Consider the following 15614-nt stretch of genomic DNA (forward strand, 5'->3'; position numbering starts at 1 on the left):
AGGTCCTCATCTGAACTGCTATTTTTTTCTGTCTTTCTTGAGAGAGACTTCGAATTCCATGCAATGTCTATCCAAGCCCCTAATTATTGGAAAGACTGGGTTGGTTTCAATTGACTTTTTCGAGGATTCAGACACCAACCATGGGAATTTAGTTGATTGATGACCATCTGCAAATCCCTTAACAACTTTTCCCTGGATTGAGCCGCAATCAAAAGATTGTCCAAAGAGTGGAATATCCTTATTCCCATCAATCTTAGGTGGGCAACTAGGGGTACCATTATTTTTGAGTAAACTCTGGGAGCTGTTGCGACCCCGAAAGGCATGGTGATTAATTGATAATGCTTCTTCTGAACGGCAAACCTCAGGAACTTGAAGTGCTGGGGATATATTGGAATATGATGGTACGCATCCTGGATGTCTATGCTGCATAGCCAGTCTCCTGTTGATAAGGAGTTTTTTTTATTGAGGATAGCGATTCCATTTTGAAATTTTTTACTTGTAAGCATCTGTTGATTTTCTTGAGATCCAGAATAGGTCTCCATTTTCCGGATGTTTTTTTCACTAGTAAGAAGACGGAATAAATTCCTTTGCCTTTTTCTTCTTCTGGCACTGGGGAAATGACTTTTTGTATCAGAAGATCTTGAATGCAATCCGCTAAGGCCAGCCTTTTTTTCTTCTCTTGAGGATTTGAGGAACAAATAAAGAATTTTTCTCTGATGGGTTCTTTGAACTCTAATCTGTAACCTAGTCTGTGACCTCCAGAACCCACTGGTCTCTGATGGATTCCGCCCAAGAATTTTGGAACTCCGCCAATCTGCCTCCTACACAAAACCCCTGGGCTGGCAGACCATCAGAACTGTTTTTTAGGAAGGGGAAGGCTCTTCCCTTTAGCCTGTCTGAATAGTCCTGTCTGGCCTCCTCTCCACTGGGAGTGTTTTGGAGCTTCGGGTCTGTTAAGAAAGGACCGATTGTCTGAAGTGTTCCTTTGGGCTCTGAAGGCATTTCCTCCTCTGCCTGATTGTTTAAATGGATATTTCCTCTTTTTGGATTGTGGCAAGAACTGGCTTTTGCCTACTGAAGTTTTGGAAATTAAATCTTCCAACTTTTTCTCAAATAGCATTTGACCTTGAAAGGGCAGATGACACAAAGCCATTTTGGAGGCTGTGTCTGCTTTCCAGGGCCTTAACCACAACACTCTTCTGGTACAGACAGATAAGGCCATGGATCTTGAAGCTAGTCTGGTGATATCCACAGCTGCATTAGTGAGGAAGGCTGCTGCTAGCTTATGTTCCACCAATCCTTCAAGGATATCCTTCCTATCTCTTCCTACTCTGAGAGTCTGTTCTACATTTTCAATCCAGACTTCTAGGGCTTTAGCTAAGAGATGTTTGCCATTGCTGGCTTACAAATTTCCCCTGCATTTGTGAAAGCCCTTTTTAATTCAGCTTCCATAATTCAGCTTCCATTCTTCTATCCATGGGATTCTGAAGAGTAGCTATGTCATCAATTGGAAGGGCCGTACATTTCGAAAGATGAACTACAGGAGCATCTACAATAGGGACTTTGCATAAATTCTTTACACCCTCTTCCTTAAACAGATAGTATTTGAGGAACTTTTTTTGTACTGAAACTCATCTAGACATCTGTTCCCATTCTGACTGCAGCAAAGCTTTGACCTCCTCATGGATATGAAAATGGTCTGCTGATCTTTTGACTGAACCCAAAATATGGGTTCTGAATCCTTCAGAGATAAGGCTTCTCTTACTGCTCTGATAAGGGGAGCAATAATGGAGGTATCTAGGGAAGTGGAGTAATCATCTTCTTCTTACCAACCTTCACTTTCCAGTGAATCTTCTCCAGAGACTAACCCACTTGGTCCGGCTTCCTCATTATCTGACATCTGCCATTCAAAAGATGTTGGTTGTTTAAAGGACTTTAACTCTTCCCTTACTGTTGTCTTGATCAGATTTAGCATGTCCTGATCTGCCAAGGTTTCTGAAATTGCCGCAGTTCTTCGACATGATTCACACAATCTTTTGTTTAACATCGGAGGAAGCTCACAGGCTGCACAAGTTATCCTATGGCTAGGATCTAGCAGAGGAGTCCCACAATTCTGTGTGGACTCCTCTGCTGTCTGTTGTTTAAAGGACTTTAACTCTTCCCTTACTGTTGTCTTGATCAGATTTAGCATGTCCTGATCTGCCAAGGTTTCTGAAATTGCCGCAGTTCTTCGACATGATTCACACAATCTTTTGTTTAACATCGGAGGAAGCTCACAGGCTGCACAAGTTATCCTATGGCTAGGATCTAGCAGAGGAGTCCCACAATTCTGTGTGGAAGAATATCCCTTTATGACCTTCTTCATTTCTTTTCCCGTAGGAGTAAGGGTCACACTGAAAGAAACAACATAATATCCTTCAGGACTGGCAATATATCTGTAAATACACTAAAAAATATTTTTTTTTTTACCTACTACTGGAAGCAGTCTTTCTGAGGGCAGCAGGTTCTGGATCAGAATCCATCCTAAAAAACATTTTGCAAATTAAACATGGATGGCCAAAAAAGGTTAATTAACCCCTGATACCAGAGCCACTAGTTACCTGGATATGCACAGGTCTGGATACAGCAAACCGCAGTATGGCAGGATCCAAGCAGCGTGGCAGGAGGCAGGATCGAGTAATTTTGGGCAGCTAACCCCTGGTTCGTGTGGCTGGCATTTAAATAAGGCCTGAGCCTGTTAGGCACCTGTTCCACCTTCCTAGTCACCAACAGCTGGTCAGGATCATTTGGCACGCTCTGAGACGGCCATTCCGCGTTCTTGCCCATAAACAAAATGACCGCTGGGAACTTGTGCATGCGCAGGGCGCGCTTTCCCCTATCCAACATGGCCACTGCCGGTTTTACCCATACTTCACGGGCCTAGGGATGATGAGATTCCTCACTGAGAATCTGGAAGTACATCTGGGTTTTATGCAACCAAAACTTGCCTCAAAGTCAGGAATTCAATAATAAACATCTGCTTTGAGGCCACTGGGAGCAACATCCAAGGGGATGGAGAGAAACATGTTGCTCCTCAACCACTGGTTGTGGATCACTGGTATATACTTTCCTGAAACCCTGGGCAGGAGCTCCTATCAGCAGAAAACTTCACGAGTCCGGGGGTTCTTTTAGCAAGCACCATCGATCGAACGGCTTCCGGTTTCTTCTTTCTTTGCCCGGGTACGCATGCGCAGTAGAGCAGATAGCCTAAACTTTAACCAAGCCGACTATTTTGTTTTACTGCGCATGCGTCTGCCCCGGGAAATTTAAAGAAACAATGAAGCCGATAGCTCCTTGGTGCTCACTGGAAGAACCCTGGACAAGTGCAGTTTTCTGCTGATAGAAGCACCGGCCTGGGGTCTGAGGTATGTATTCACATTCACTTTGGGGTGCCTAACTTTTGGCACCCCCAAGTAAATAGGCCTTTCCTTCTCCTTTCAGTATGTGTATCAACATATAATTTGTCATGCAAAATACATATGGATTGCTTTTCTGGTAACCAATGGAAGCTACAGGCCCATGTTCCTGCTGCATACTATAAATTGAACCCAAATATTGGAAATAACCAGGAATTAGTGATGGGCGAATTTATTCGCCAGGCGCGAATTCGCGGTGAATTTGCACGATTCGGCGCCAGCGAATGAATTCGCGAAACTCCCACGAAAATTCTGAGCCAAAAATTCACCAGCGTCGAAAAAAACGGCCGCCGGAGTCAAAAAAACAGGCTCCGGCGTCAAAAACAGCGAATTTGCGCCATTTTGCGAATTTTTCACCGTTTTGCGAAATTTGCTAATTTTCCAGCGCAAATTCGCCCATCACTACCAGAAACTGAACAGTTTATCATTAATTCAAAATCCAGATAAAATGATAACATTTTAAAAAAATGAAGTTGGGGCAAATGAAAATATAAATAGCATGACAATCAAAGGTCCCTGTTCTTACTAATATCGATTGTCTACGTTTTGCTATTCCAATATTGTCACTTGTAAAAAAGCAATACATAGGATTAAGAATAGATAGTGAAGTGGAATATCAGTCTACCTTTTGTTATTCCCATATTGGCACTTATAAAAAAGCAATGACATACATAGGGTTAAGGATAGAAAGCGAAGTGTAATCTCAGACAAAGAAAGCAATACATGATGCCATGTGCCAGAGATGAATTGCCTTTCTGTTGTGTTGTGTCTCATCAGGCTAATAAATAGGAATGCTTGGAGACAGGGTGACCTGGGTTTGCCTGCCTTTGTTTTCTTTAAATCTCTCCCCCTAGGCCAATGCCAATGCATCCATTATGTGAGTCGATCATACCTTAGTCTGCCTGTGTCTCAGCAGTGAATTATTATTCTTTAAAGAACACTACAATGTTATCAGTGGGCATGATAGCATGGTGCAGTGTCATTTACAGCATGACACAATTAATTCCGAATTATTATTTATTAGCACTTTCATGCAAAACAAACCCTGTTTCTATTAAAACTAAGCATTTCAGCTTTGAATTTCCACCAATTTATTTGGCTACAAAAGTCTTTTTGTTCCAGTTACAGGTAAAACAGATCCTAATAATTTTAGCAAATTGACATTCAAAGGCCACAGAGTATTAAGGCCTTACACCCCCAAACCACCCTAAGGTAGGGTTATCAGTAGGGATGCATCAGATCCACTATTTTGGATTCTGGCCAACCCCCAATCCTTCGCGAAAGATTCAGCCGAATATGGAACTGAATCCGAATCCTAATTTGTATGTGCAAATTAGGGGTGGGAAGGGGAAAACATTTTTTACTTTCTTGTTTTGTGACAAAAAGTCACACAATTTCCCTCCCACCCCTAATTTGCATATGCTTCGGCCAGGCAGAATCCGAATCCTGCTGAAAAACGCAGAATCCCGAACCGAATCCTGGATTCGATGCACTGCTAGTTATCAGATCACTTGAAAAGTCAGGACACATCTAGAAAATGTATCGAGTAGGGCTGAACTGATTGAAAATGAATTAAAATGCAGTCTATGCCACCCTGCAACATTCATGTATTAGAAATATCCCTGAATTTAGAAGTGGTTTGGTAACCCTAAGCTAAAGGGTTCAATTTCTGCGGAGTTAATTTTTCTTCTAAATATGCTACTTGAAAGGCCATTTAATGGTGTTGTTAGCTGGAAGCAACTGCACTTGTGCAACATTATCAGCAGGGTCCATCCTTATCCAATTTAGAAATGAGCTCCATGGGAAAGATGATACAAGACAATAGAAACTATCTGAAAGCAAAGCAATATATCTTGATAATTTCATCTCTGATATTTCCCCAGCCAGATGAAAACGAAATAACAGAAGGCAATGAAAAGCAAATAGTTAATCTTTATTGACTCTCCAGTCACCTCTACTTTAGGGCTGAACATCAAACATCAGTGAATTATTAGCATGGTTAATCTATTCCTGATAGGTTCCAGATGCTTAGGGCGAGATCGAGACAACATATTACACCTGTTTTTCATTTGCTTGGTAGAGCCAGATAAGATGTGCTAATCTTTTTAAGGCACAGATAAGATTAAGAAAAGATTTGGAAACCATTGCAACCAGATATGCATTAACTGGAATAAATTTGCGCTGAGAAAAAATGTCTCATGTTTTGATGCTTGAGTAGATTCCTTAGGAAACAAGTTGCTAATAACATTGTAATTACATGTGTTTGTGTCCTATCAATGTTTTGATTTGGCTTTCTAGTCTGAAAATATAGTCAAAAAATGCCGAAACACTTCCCATTAATAAACCCATTAATAAACTGCTATTGCAATATTGCGTCAAAGTAACTGATTGTTGGGGCATCAAAAAAAAAAAAAAAAAAAAGGCAAGTAAATGCCTAAATGGCCTCAGAAGTGTGTTTATAGCAATTATGACTCTAAAGTAACTTTCAAAGTTTTCTATCTAGGCTAATATAAGTCACATATATCTTTTAGAAATTGCACCTGTTTATAATTTATATGGGGAAAGTCATTCTGGGTTAGTGAAGAGTTCATGAAATTATAGCACATCCCTTTAACACAAAACCTGCATTTCCCACAAACAAATGATGATGTGCTTTGAAACTAAATTGCACCTTAATAGTGATCATTTCCCAAATTAGGATGGTAAGAGGTTTTTGGTCAAAGGCAGGATTAGGGACTTGATTACAACAGTTTACTTACAGCAAAAATGTCAGCAAGTAGTCGGCTCTAGGAAAAATGTTGTTTTGTAAAAGAAAAAAAATTTTTTTTACACCCATTGTTGCCTTGCTTCTTCTTCCAATCAGTCTCAGCAAGAAACTTCCCATGGTGAGAAATAACACTTGGCAAATTTGCTCCTAGATAAAAACCAGGGTTCCCACCTTTGCTGGGGCCGGAAAATTGGCAGGGGGACAGAGCAGTGGCAGTTTTCCTGCACGGGCGCCCCTACGCCGCGAGGTTCTAGTGCCCAGCCCGTCTGCACCCCCCCCCACGAGCACATGTGCCGGAGCACTGGGGAGCTGTACGTCCTCAGTGCTCCTCAGAAAGCAGCTGGGTGGCATGCTAATATTTTGCCGCTTTAGGCCAGGGCCTTTTACCGGAACTGTAAGGGTGAAATCCGGGCAGGTGGCGACCCTAGCAGTAACTCATGTAAGCCAATGCATTTGCTAATATGGGTTACTACCAGGTTAAAATTTGGTGAATTAGTCAGACTATACTCTCTTTAAGAATACCAAAACAATAGGGCTCATTTTATGTTCACAGATGCAGTGACAAGTTGCACTCTTTTCTGCAGAGAATTGCTTTTAAGACCACTTTCATTAAGGTGCTGCATTGTTCGCATTTCCGTATAGTTGCACTCAGTGCCTTCTATTCTGAACTGAGTGCTGTTGCACCCAATTCCTGCTCTCAAATGACGATGAAATTCTAGGGGAAACAATGGTGCATGGGGCAAAAAATGGTTTTCAAATCCATAAGAGCCCTAATATATTTTAATACACTGCTAACAAATTTAAACCAATTGTAAAGGTACTAGTTTTTTTAACTCAGGTGACCAACAGCACAGTGAATTCTCTATAATGAGATGTCATGATAAAACGTGCTGTATATATAATCCTTTACATTTTATATAAAGGGGTGTATTATCAGGAACACTTGGGACATTCCAGAATTAGGATGTTTCTATCATTTGGAGTTCCATGCCTTCAGGCTATTAATATGCATAACATCAACATTGATCTATGCTATTTTAATTACCATCAAATACAAATGTTCTGTATTTTGCAGAGCTACAGAGATACATCAAAATCAGGAATTGATTGTTTAAATAAGACTCAATGGAGATATTTTGGAATTTTCTGGATAATGGGTTCTGATCTTATACCTATACAATATATTCAGCTGACTGTGTCTAATGATGTTGACATTTTCCCATGGACCTGATATTTATTTCTTTGGTGAAATAATTCCTTTTTCTTAGTAATTTTCTCTTTCTCTCTTTATCTAACAATGTCACAGTGTAATGTTACTATGCTATAAGCTGGTCATCCCATGAGGCCACTGTTCTTACGTTCTACTATCGGACATAATTGTTGCCATAGTAGCAGTCATCACATGCTGGCTGAACGGTTAGTCTGTCTGCAGCCAGATTAAGCATTTTACTTAGATGTTTATAGAAGAAAACCATGGAAACTGGGGAAAAATAAAACAATTTCTTTTAGTTAAAACTATACCAGTATGAGTGTGAAAAAAAGCAAACATTTTCTCAGAGTTCTAGCATAATTAGCATCCAAATAAGCTTGCACTTGCTGCACTAATATTGATACAAAGTATAATCCATTTTGGTAAATTGCATAGAAGTTGCAGTTTTGTTGGAAAGGCATTGCTTCTGGCACATGGTGTTATTATGCCATTAGTGTTTAGTTTACTTGATGCAAGTCAGTTTCGACTAGTGATGCAACCCAAAAATTACCTGCAGATCCAGGCTGATGGTAATTCTATGGCTCCCATGGAGGAATACATGCACTTGCACTTAATGTATCAGGGGAGATTGGGATTCTGTCTACTGCATGACTCCTTGCATGACATTTTTATCTATTCTGCTTTAATACAGTTTTTTATATACATATATTAGGCTAATTAACAATACTTAATCTCTGGCCTTTATTATAAAAATAACTGGAAGAAAAATGATTGCAATAGCTTTAATTTAACCATCATAATTCTGTTCAGTATTCTGAGCCCACGTAATTATTTCTGCTATTGTATCAGCAACGTTTTGATCATAGTCCGTGCTTAATTTCTTTTTAATATATCTATGCATTTGTAGGTCTTGGGTTACATAGTTACATCGGTTTTCTAAATGACCCCAGATGATAAATGTGTGTGTGTATATATGTATATATATATATATATATATATATATATATATATATATATATATACTGTATGTATATATGTATGTATGTATATATATATATATATATATATATACATACAGTATATATATATATATATATATATATGTATATATACATATATATATATATATATATATATATATATATATACAGTATATATATATACACACACACACACAGAGTAATACACATATTTATAATAAAAAAACTTTATTTGTACTGGATATTATGATTGTTCAAGAAATCATTTGGGCTGCTCCAAGCCTTTCTGCAACTACATCACCACCAGACAGGGCAACATCACTAAATTGCTCACTTCAAACTTATGTCCTTCTCCAAGAACTTGCATATTTTATTCTGTGGTCAATGATTTCAGTACACCTAGAACTAGTGCATTGTGGCGAGTCTGGTTTGCTGCAGCTTATTTTCAGTAGTTGTGTTTTTCAAAGCAATATATTTCAATCATATTCACAAATTGTTGCTGAGCAACCAAAAGTCTTGCAAACAAGCCACAGGATTTTATGTAGGTTACTACACATTTCAATTATTATCTCTACAGCATGCAGAAAGGGGATGTGAAGTATAATCTGAAGTATAATACGGAGTCTTTGGCTCAAAATCATTACCTATTCCCTTTTTTACATGTCTGTCTTGGAAAAAAAGGTATATTGTTTGAAAGACAGGCTGTATAACCATGGTAGAGTTCAGATAACTGGCATTTAGCTGCAATACATAGGTCATAACAAGACTTTACGGACTATTATAACAAGCTTGTAAATTGAGCAGTATACATGTTATTGTAAGTTTTACTGTAGATAACTCTGTTCATAGTGGCCTTAAATAGTGTTACAATTAGTGATGGTCGAATTTATTCGGCAGGGGCGAATTCCCGAGACGCCAGCGCCGTTTCTCGAATTTCGCTGGAAATTCGCAAATTTTTCAGCAAAGCGAAATGCCTCAAATTCGCCCATCACTAGTTACAATGTTATTCAATTGCAAAGGATATCCCCCCTTTCCATCAAAGCCAACACTGACAGATAGAATTCTGTGTGCTGGATGATTATGTTAGTCACACAGAAGTAATTAGGGTTTAAGGTTAAATAATAATAATCTATTACACACATATTCAAATCAGTACATTATTATATTATTTAGTCTTAGGGGGTTATTTATCAAAATCCAAATTCATCCCATTATTTTCTGAAATATACTCCGACCAAGTCCACACGGGTTATTTCCTGTTATTTATCAATACATTTTCTAGAAAAATTCCAGTTCGGGAAAAAACTCGGAAAACTCATGAAAATCATCCAAAAATGTGTTCCGTTTTTTTGGCCCGCAAACCACGAAATCTTTGCATTTGTGCACGAAGCCCAGCGCAGATCAGGATATATTCTGGACTTCTCCCATTGAATTATATACAACCTTGCAGGTTTGAGATGCCGGATTTTTGGATTCAAACGTTTTCCATCCTTGGGGTATAATAAACCCCTGAAGAATTCAAATTTTTTTTTTTTCACAAAAAATTTGGATTTTATAGTAAAAAATTTCCAACTATTCCTACATCTGCTTCAGGGCCCTTGGGACCAGAAGGAAATGTGGAGGGATAGGGCCATGATAGGGCTGGGAAATGGGTCCTTAAGGGGAGTAGATTCAAGGGATTGTGGGAGATATAATTTGTCTGTTCATTTTTCAGTTAATGGCTCTGAGGGTTCAGGTACTGATTAAAGGTAATCACAATTGTAACATGTGAATGTAAGCCTTCCATACCAGGATACCACAAAAACACAACATTTGTAGTGCATACTAAGACTATTTATAATTTGGTGTTTCATTGATCCATGATCTTCTGATAAGTGTGTTTATATTTACTTATATCACACAAGGACAGCTGACAGCTTTTAGTAGACATTCTGCAACTTTTCTTCTTGAAAAAAGCGTTAAAAGCCCCCAAAATGTTTCCAATCATTGCTTAATGTGGACAACGTGTTATCAACCCAACTACAGTATACTGTACCTGCACCTCTGTGTGAACCCACAGTGGGATTTTTAATTCCACAGAAAAAAAAAATACTTGACTCTTCTGCACATTAGCCTTAAATCTTGTGCACAAAACATCCTCGGTTGTGTTACTGAAGCATAGGTATTGACCGACTGTAGCATATTCAACATACAGCAACATGTGGAAAGATAGGGCCCTAAACTTTAACTAAATTGGACTCCTCATGAGACACTTTAAAGACAGAAGCTGTATTTGCCCATTTATTTTTTTCTTTCTTATTTTGTTGTGTTGCTTCAGCAGAAGAAAAAAACAAGCAGCATATCTGTAATGTGACCTCATAATCAATATACCAAACTTTAATTCAAGGTAGACTAGAGATAAAGGCTGTTAAAGATGTAAAAATCGATTCCAAAACATAAAACACTTCTAAAGTGTATTTGTTTTATTCCACATGCAGCTGTTGTCAATTAGGGGTTCTCTGGAGCCCCATCCAGTGCAGCAGCTATATTGTCTCATACATTTAACTTGGTGCATGGCTGCTAAATAGCAGTAAATCACAATTATAGCAAAGGAATAAAATAGCCAAAGGATATGCATTAGATTACTCATCCCAAACACCATTAGAAACCATTTAAACATGTCCGGTTTAGGGTCATTCATTACTTAAAAGTGATTTTATTTAAAAGAAGAAGAAAAAAAAAAAAAAAAAAAAATATATATATATATATATGTATATGTATATATATATATATATGTATATATATATATATATGTAGCACAGGGGGAATATATAATAGACATATAATTATTTATTAGTCTTTGTATAATCTATAAGCAAACATTATTTCCTGTGACTGCTGCCTGCTAATACTAGCCCTTTCTTGGCAGTACCTTAAGCTTTGTTTGTGGACTGATATCCAAGGACAGGCCTTAAATGCAGCCTCCGTGGATTGGACTTTTGTTATTAATGGATACTATTCGACTTAATGGACATTATGTATGAAAATGGTGTTTGTATTTTTACACAATCACTTTAAGAGGTTTAGTGTGTGGGGGTTTGTTCCACAAGAAGGTATTTAATCCCATAATGCCTCGAAATTTGTACATTTGATAAAGGGCCCTGCCAGAAACATGTAATGTGCTTACACTGCTAATTAAAACACATTGCAGTTTGTTAATTACTGCCTGGAGCTGTTTGATTCACTTAATTTGGAATCTAATTCTAGCCCTTCCATTCTGGCCATGCAGTCAGGGCTGCAGATCCATGTCTGATAGGTGCAAGGGAATAATGAATAGAAAAATGAAAAATAACACCTCTAAAAGTGTACCCAGGCCTTGTTGTGGGGAACAGGTGCTCTTTCTGTTTCACAAATATAACAGACTAGATTCACCGTGAAGCACTAGCTCTAACAATAAGATGCACTGCCTACATAATGAATAGCAGTCTGTTGTCATATGTCTATTAGAAGCCCTTATTCAATGTAATTGGTAGCAAACTGTATACATTTATCATCATAAAAAAGATTATTCATTAAATAAGAGATTACAAGAATTCAGCATTTTGTGTCACTGAATTAATACAATACAGGACACTTCCATTTTCTTTTTGAATTGTGTTCATCTTGAAGGAATACTTGTGATGGACACACCTGTAGAAAGACTCTTTTAAACAGATGCAAAGGTGTGCCTACTAATGATAGAATACTAGGGATTACAACCACCACCATGGACATTGTGTACTTTAATTCCAGGGTTCCTACTGAGCGTTGGGTCAGTAGCTGCTACTGACTAGACCAAGCATATAGAACTCAAATGGTGTTATAAATGCCACGGGCAATGCCGGAAGTGATGCATCTCATATAATGCAACTCACAAAGTAATTATATTGCTTTGAAGGCTAGGACCCATTTGTTCTAAAATTAAAAGGCATTATTATGGCTGCAGGAAAATGTTTTATCTGTAACAAACTTTGAGTAAGTAATGATATTTTACACTGCAAAGACAAAGGGGCAGATTTATCAAGGGTCGAATTTTGAGGGTTAAAAAACCCTCGAAGTAAAAACCTTTGAATTCGAATATCGAATTCGAAGGATTTAAGCGAAAAGATCGAATAAAAATCTTCGATCGAACGATAAAATTGTTTAAGCGATCGATGGAAGGATTTTTATTCAACCAAAAAAAAACATAGAAAAGTTCTGGGGAAGGTCCCCATAGGCTAACATTGCACCTCGGTAGGTTTAACGTGGCGAAGTATGAAGTTGAAGTATTTTTTAAAGAGACAGTACTTCGATTATCAAATGGTTGAATAGTTGAACGATTTTTACTTCGAATGGTTCGAATCATTCAATTCGATCGAATTCGATCGAATTTAACCAATTCGATGGTCGAAGTACCCAAAAAAAATACTTTGAAATTCGAATATTTTTCCATTCGAATTATTCACTCGATCTTAGTAAATCTGCCCCGAAATGTTTAAGTAGTCATCACACCAAAGAATATATTAAATTTTTTTATTAAAAAAAAAAGTGCAAATAATTGTTGAATGATATTTATGGTACAGAAGAGGTAAATAAAGCAAACCCCCAGTTAGCAATGCAGAAATCTATCAAAATATCCCCTTCATCTCATTTATCACTTTGCACAATACTATTCATCACCCTAAATCCCCAGTCACCTGCATCCTTATTGATTTTCTGCTTGATTTATTTTCCTTGCCTTTTTTACTTTGACAGGTTCCCAGACCTCCACCTATTTTCCTTTCTGCTGTCCTTGTGTACTGTATATGTCTGTCTCTGACTGTCTCTATCGGCTCCTAGTGGAGAAGTCCGGACCAAGGAGGAAGCTTAGGGGTTAAAGTCCAAGTTTGTGATATCCAAAGGGGTCAGCGATAAGCGTAGTCAAGTTCATGCAAGAGTTCAAATAAGGTAGGCAGCAAAAATCAGAATCAGGGTCTAATAGGGGGTCAGGAACCCAGGAACACGATTCAGCAATTCCTATAATCAGGCATTGAACCGTGACCTAGAATTTTCGTGTCAGGTGCATGACGTCATCACATTGGCGTCAAGACACCGGCGTCAGCCCACGTGGATCCCATCTTGGAGACAGGCGCGCCAATGGGCGATCTGGACACTTCCGCCTTTCCTTAAGCTGACCACACGTGTGCCAATAATATTTTGAATTAAGTTTTTTTTATGATTATCAGTACAGGTACGGGGCCCCTGAGCCTGACTGATATCCATGTGAAATGGATATTGGTCAGTTACAAAACGAGGCAGGTTAGAAAGTATAATCTGTGGGTGCACCAGGCCGAACAGCTCTTGTAGCTCTTCTTCATTTCCTAATGTTTTGATTGTTCAGAAATAATTGGAACAATAGGAAGTTAGCCATCCCATGTGTAGTCCATCATAAGATCTCCATTTGATTAGGTAGAGAGGGTATGTGGTGGCCCATGAATAATCTGTCTTCTGCCACACACACACACACTAATTATCTTCATTAGTGATGGGCGAATCTGTGCCGCAAAACTGCGAAAAACTTGTGAAACACATTGAAGTCAATGGGCGCCAAAATTATTTTGTTGAGTGTCAAAATAATTTTAACGCACTTCAATTTTGATGCGAGCGACAATTTTGAAGCGAATGTCAAATTTTTAAAACGCGCGACTATTTGGTCCAAATGTCAATGGGCATCCGAATAATTTTAAAGCAACACTTTTTACACGTTTTTGACATGGCGGATTTTTCGCCGGCCAATTGTTTTCTCAGTTTCACAAATTAATTTGCTTGCCGCAAAATGTGGCAGGTTGTTGTGAATTAGTGTCTGCCATTATTCGTCTATCACTAATCTTCATTACTCTCTTTATTCTTCTGACCCGTGTCCTAATATTGTTTGGTGTTTTGCGAATTTTCAGGGAAGTGTGAAACAGGTCAGATCCTCCCATCACTACTCATAAGTCTCTAATGCAGTGGTTATATTTGGGGGTGGTTTCTTTATTACTGTTCTGGATATCCAGGGAACTACATAACCACATAGATGTAATATTGTTATGTGCTAAGGGGAGCATGACCAAACAAAGGGAAAGGGGGTAAAGCTGGCCATCGATGTTGAGATTTTTAAAAGATCAGATCCTGATCGTGAGACCACGATCTTCTCGGAACAATTGTACGAGCGTACGAATTTACCATCAACTGAAAAGACCAATTTGCCAGTAGCTGCCTGCTTGGACCTGCAAACATAGATAGATTGCACTGGGACTGACAAAGATTTTTTGACCTGGCCAATCAATTTCCCGACAGATGTCGGCCGAAAAATCGTAAGATGTACGATCGTTCGAATCCCACTAACCGCACAATAATTTCGAAGGATTGGTCGGACTTCCCTAAAATTGGTCGTTCGACAAGAGAAATCTTTGCATCTATGGGGACCTTAAGTGTAAAAACGTCTTCTTTAAAAAAAAAAAAATTCTGCTAATGAAATAATCATAAAAATAGCAAATATACTTGGTTTGCATCAGGCAGTGATTTTTGAATTATAATAATTAAAAAACATTCTGGTTCCTAAATCCATAATGTGTTCTAGTTGCCATACTTGTATTAATCACTACCCACAGCATCTCTTGGCTATTCTTTCTTTTCTGTTCTTTCTTTTATATATGTCTCCTGCTTTTATGTGCTCCTCCTCTTCTTCCCATTTCTCTCTCTTCTACGAATGACCTATATAGTAGACTAATGTATCTGTCTCCACACGGCATATACTAAATAAATTAGAGTGGAAAAAAATTTGCAAATAATAGTGAACTTGCTGAAGCGACTCTAACAATCTCATGTAGAAGTTCTTGTCGCCAGTTGTCAGAATCCATAAATAATAAATAATATAATATAAATAATAAAATACATTTTAAAGATATTTATAAACTCACAAGTGACTTTTTCATTTGTTGAAAGACATGTACTGTTAATGGAAAAATGTAGGTAAGATTTATTCAATAGTGAGAATCTATAAACCTCATTACAATAGTGGAATACAGATTTGAAACATAAATGTTAACATTTATATGTACACGAGGGAAAGGCAGCCTGTGACTCACTACATGTTGTTGAACTAAATCTCCTAGCCCCTCGGTGTTAGCATTTCTCTGTTGGTGGAGTTGCATCTAACATTCCAATATTAAATACATATTCTT

The 15614-nt window shown here is 38.2% G+C and overlaps 1 protein-coding gene across 1 annotated transcript in view; it reads left to right on the forward strand.

The window, feature by feature from the left end:
* The window catches only part of agbl1.S (AGBL carboxypeptidase 1 S homeolog), a 244719-nt gene that overhangs the window by 86093 nt on the left and 143012 nt on the right, over positions 1–15614 (forward strand). The gene's annotated exons all lie outside the window — the stretch shown is intronic.

This window comes from Xenopus laevis, chromosome 3S (assembly GCF_017654675.1).
Source record: "Xenopus laevis strain J_2021 chromosome 3S, Xenopus_laevis_v10.1, whole genome shotgun sequence".
In the NCBI taxonomy this organism is placed as follows: Eukaryota; Metazoa; Chordata; class Amphibia; order Anura; family Pipidae; genus Xenopus; species Xenopus laevis.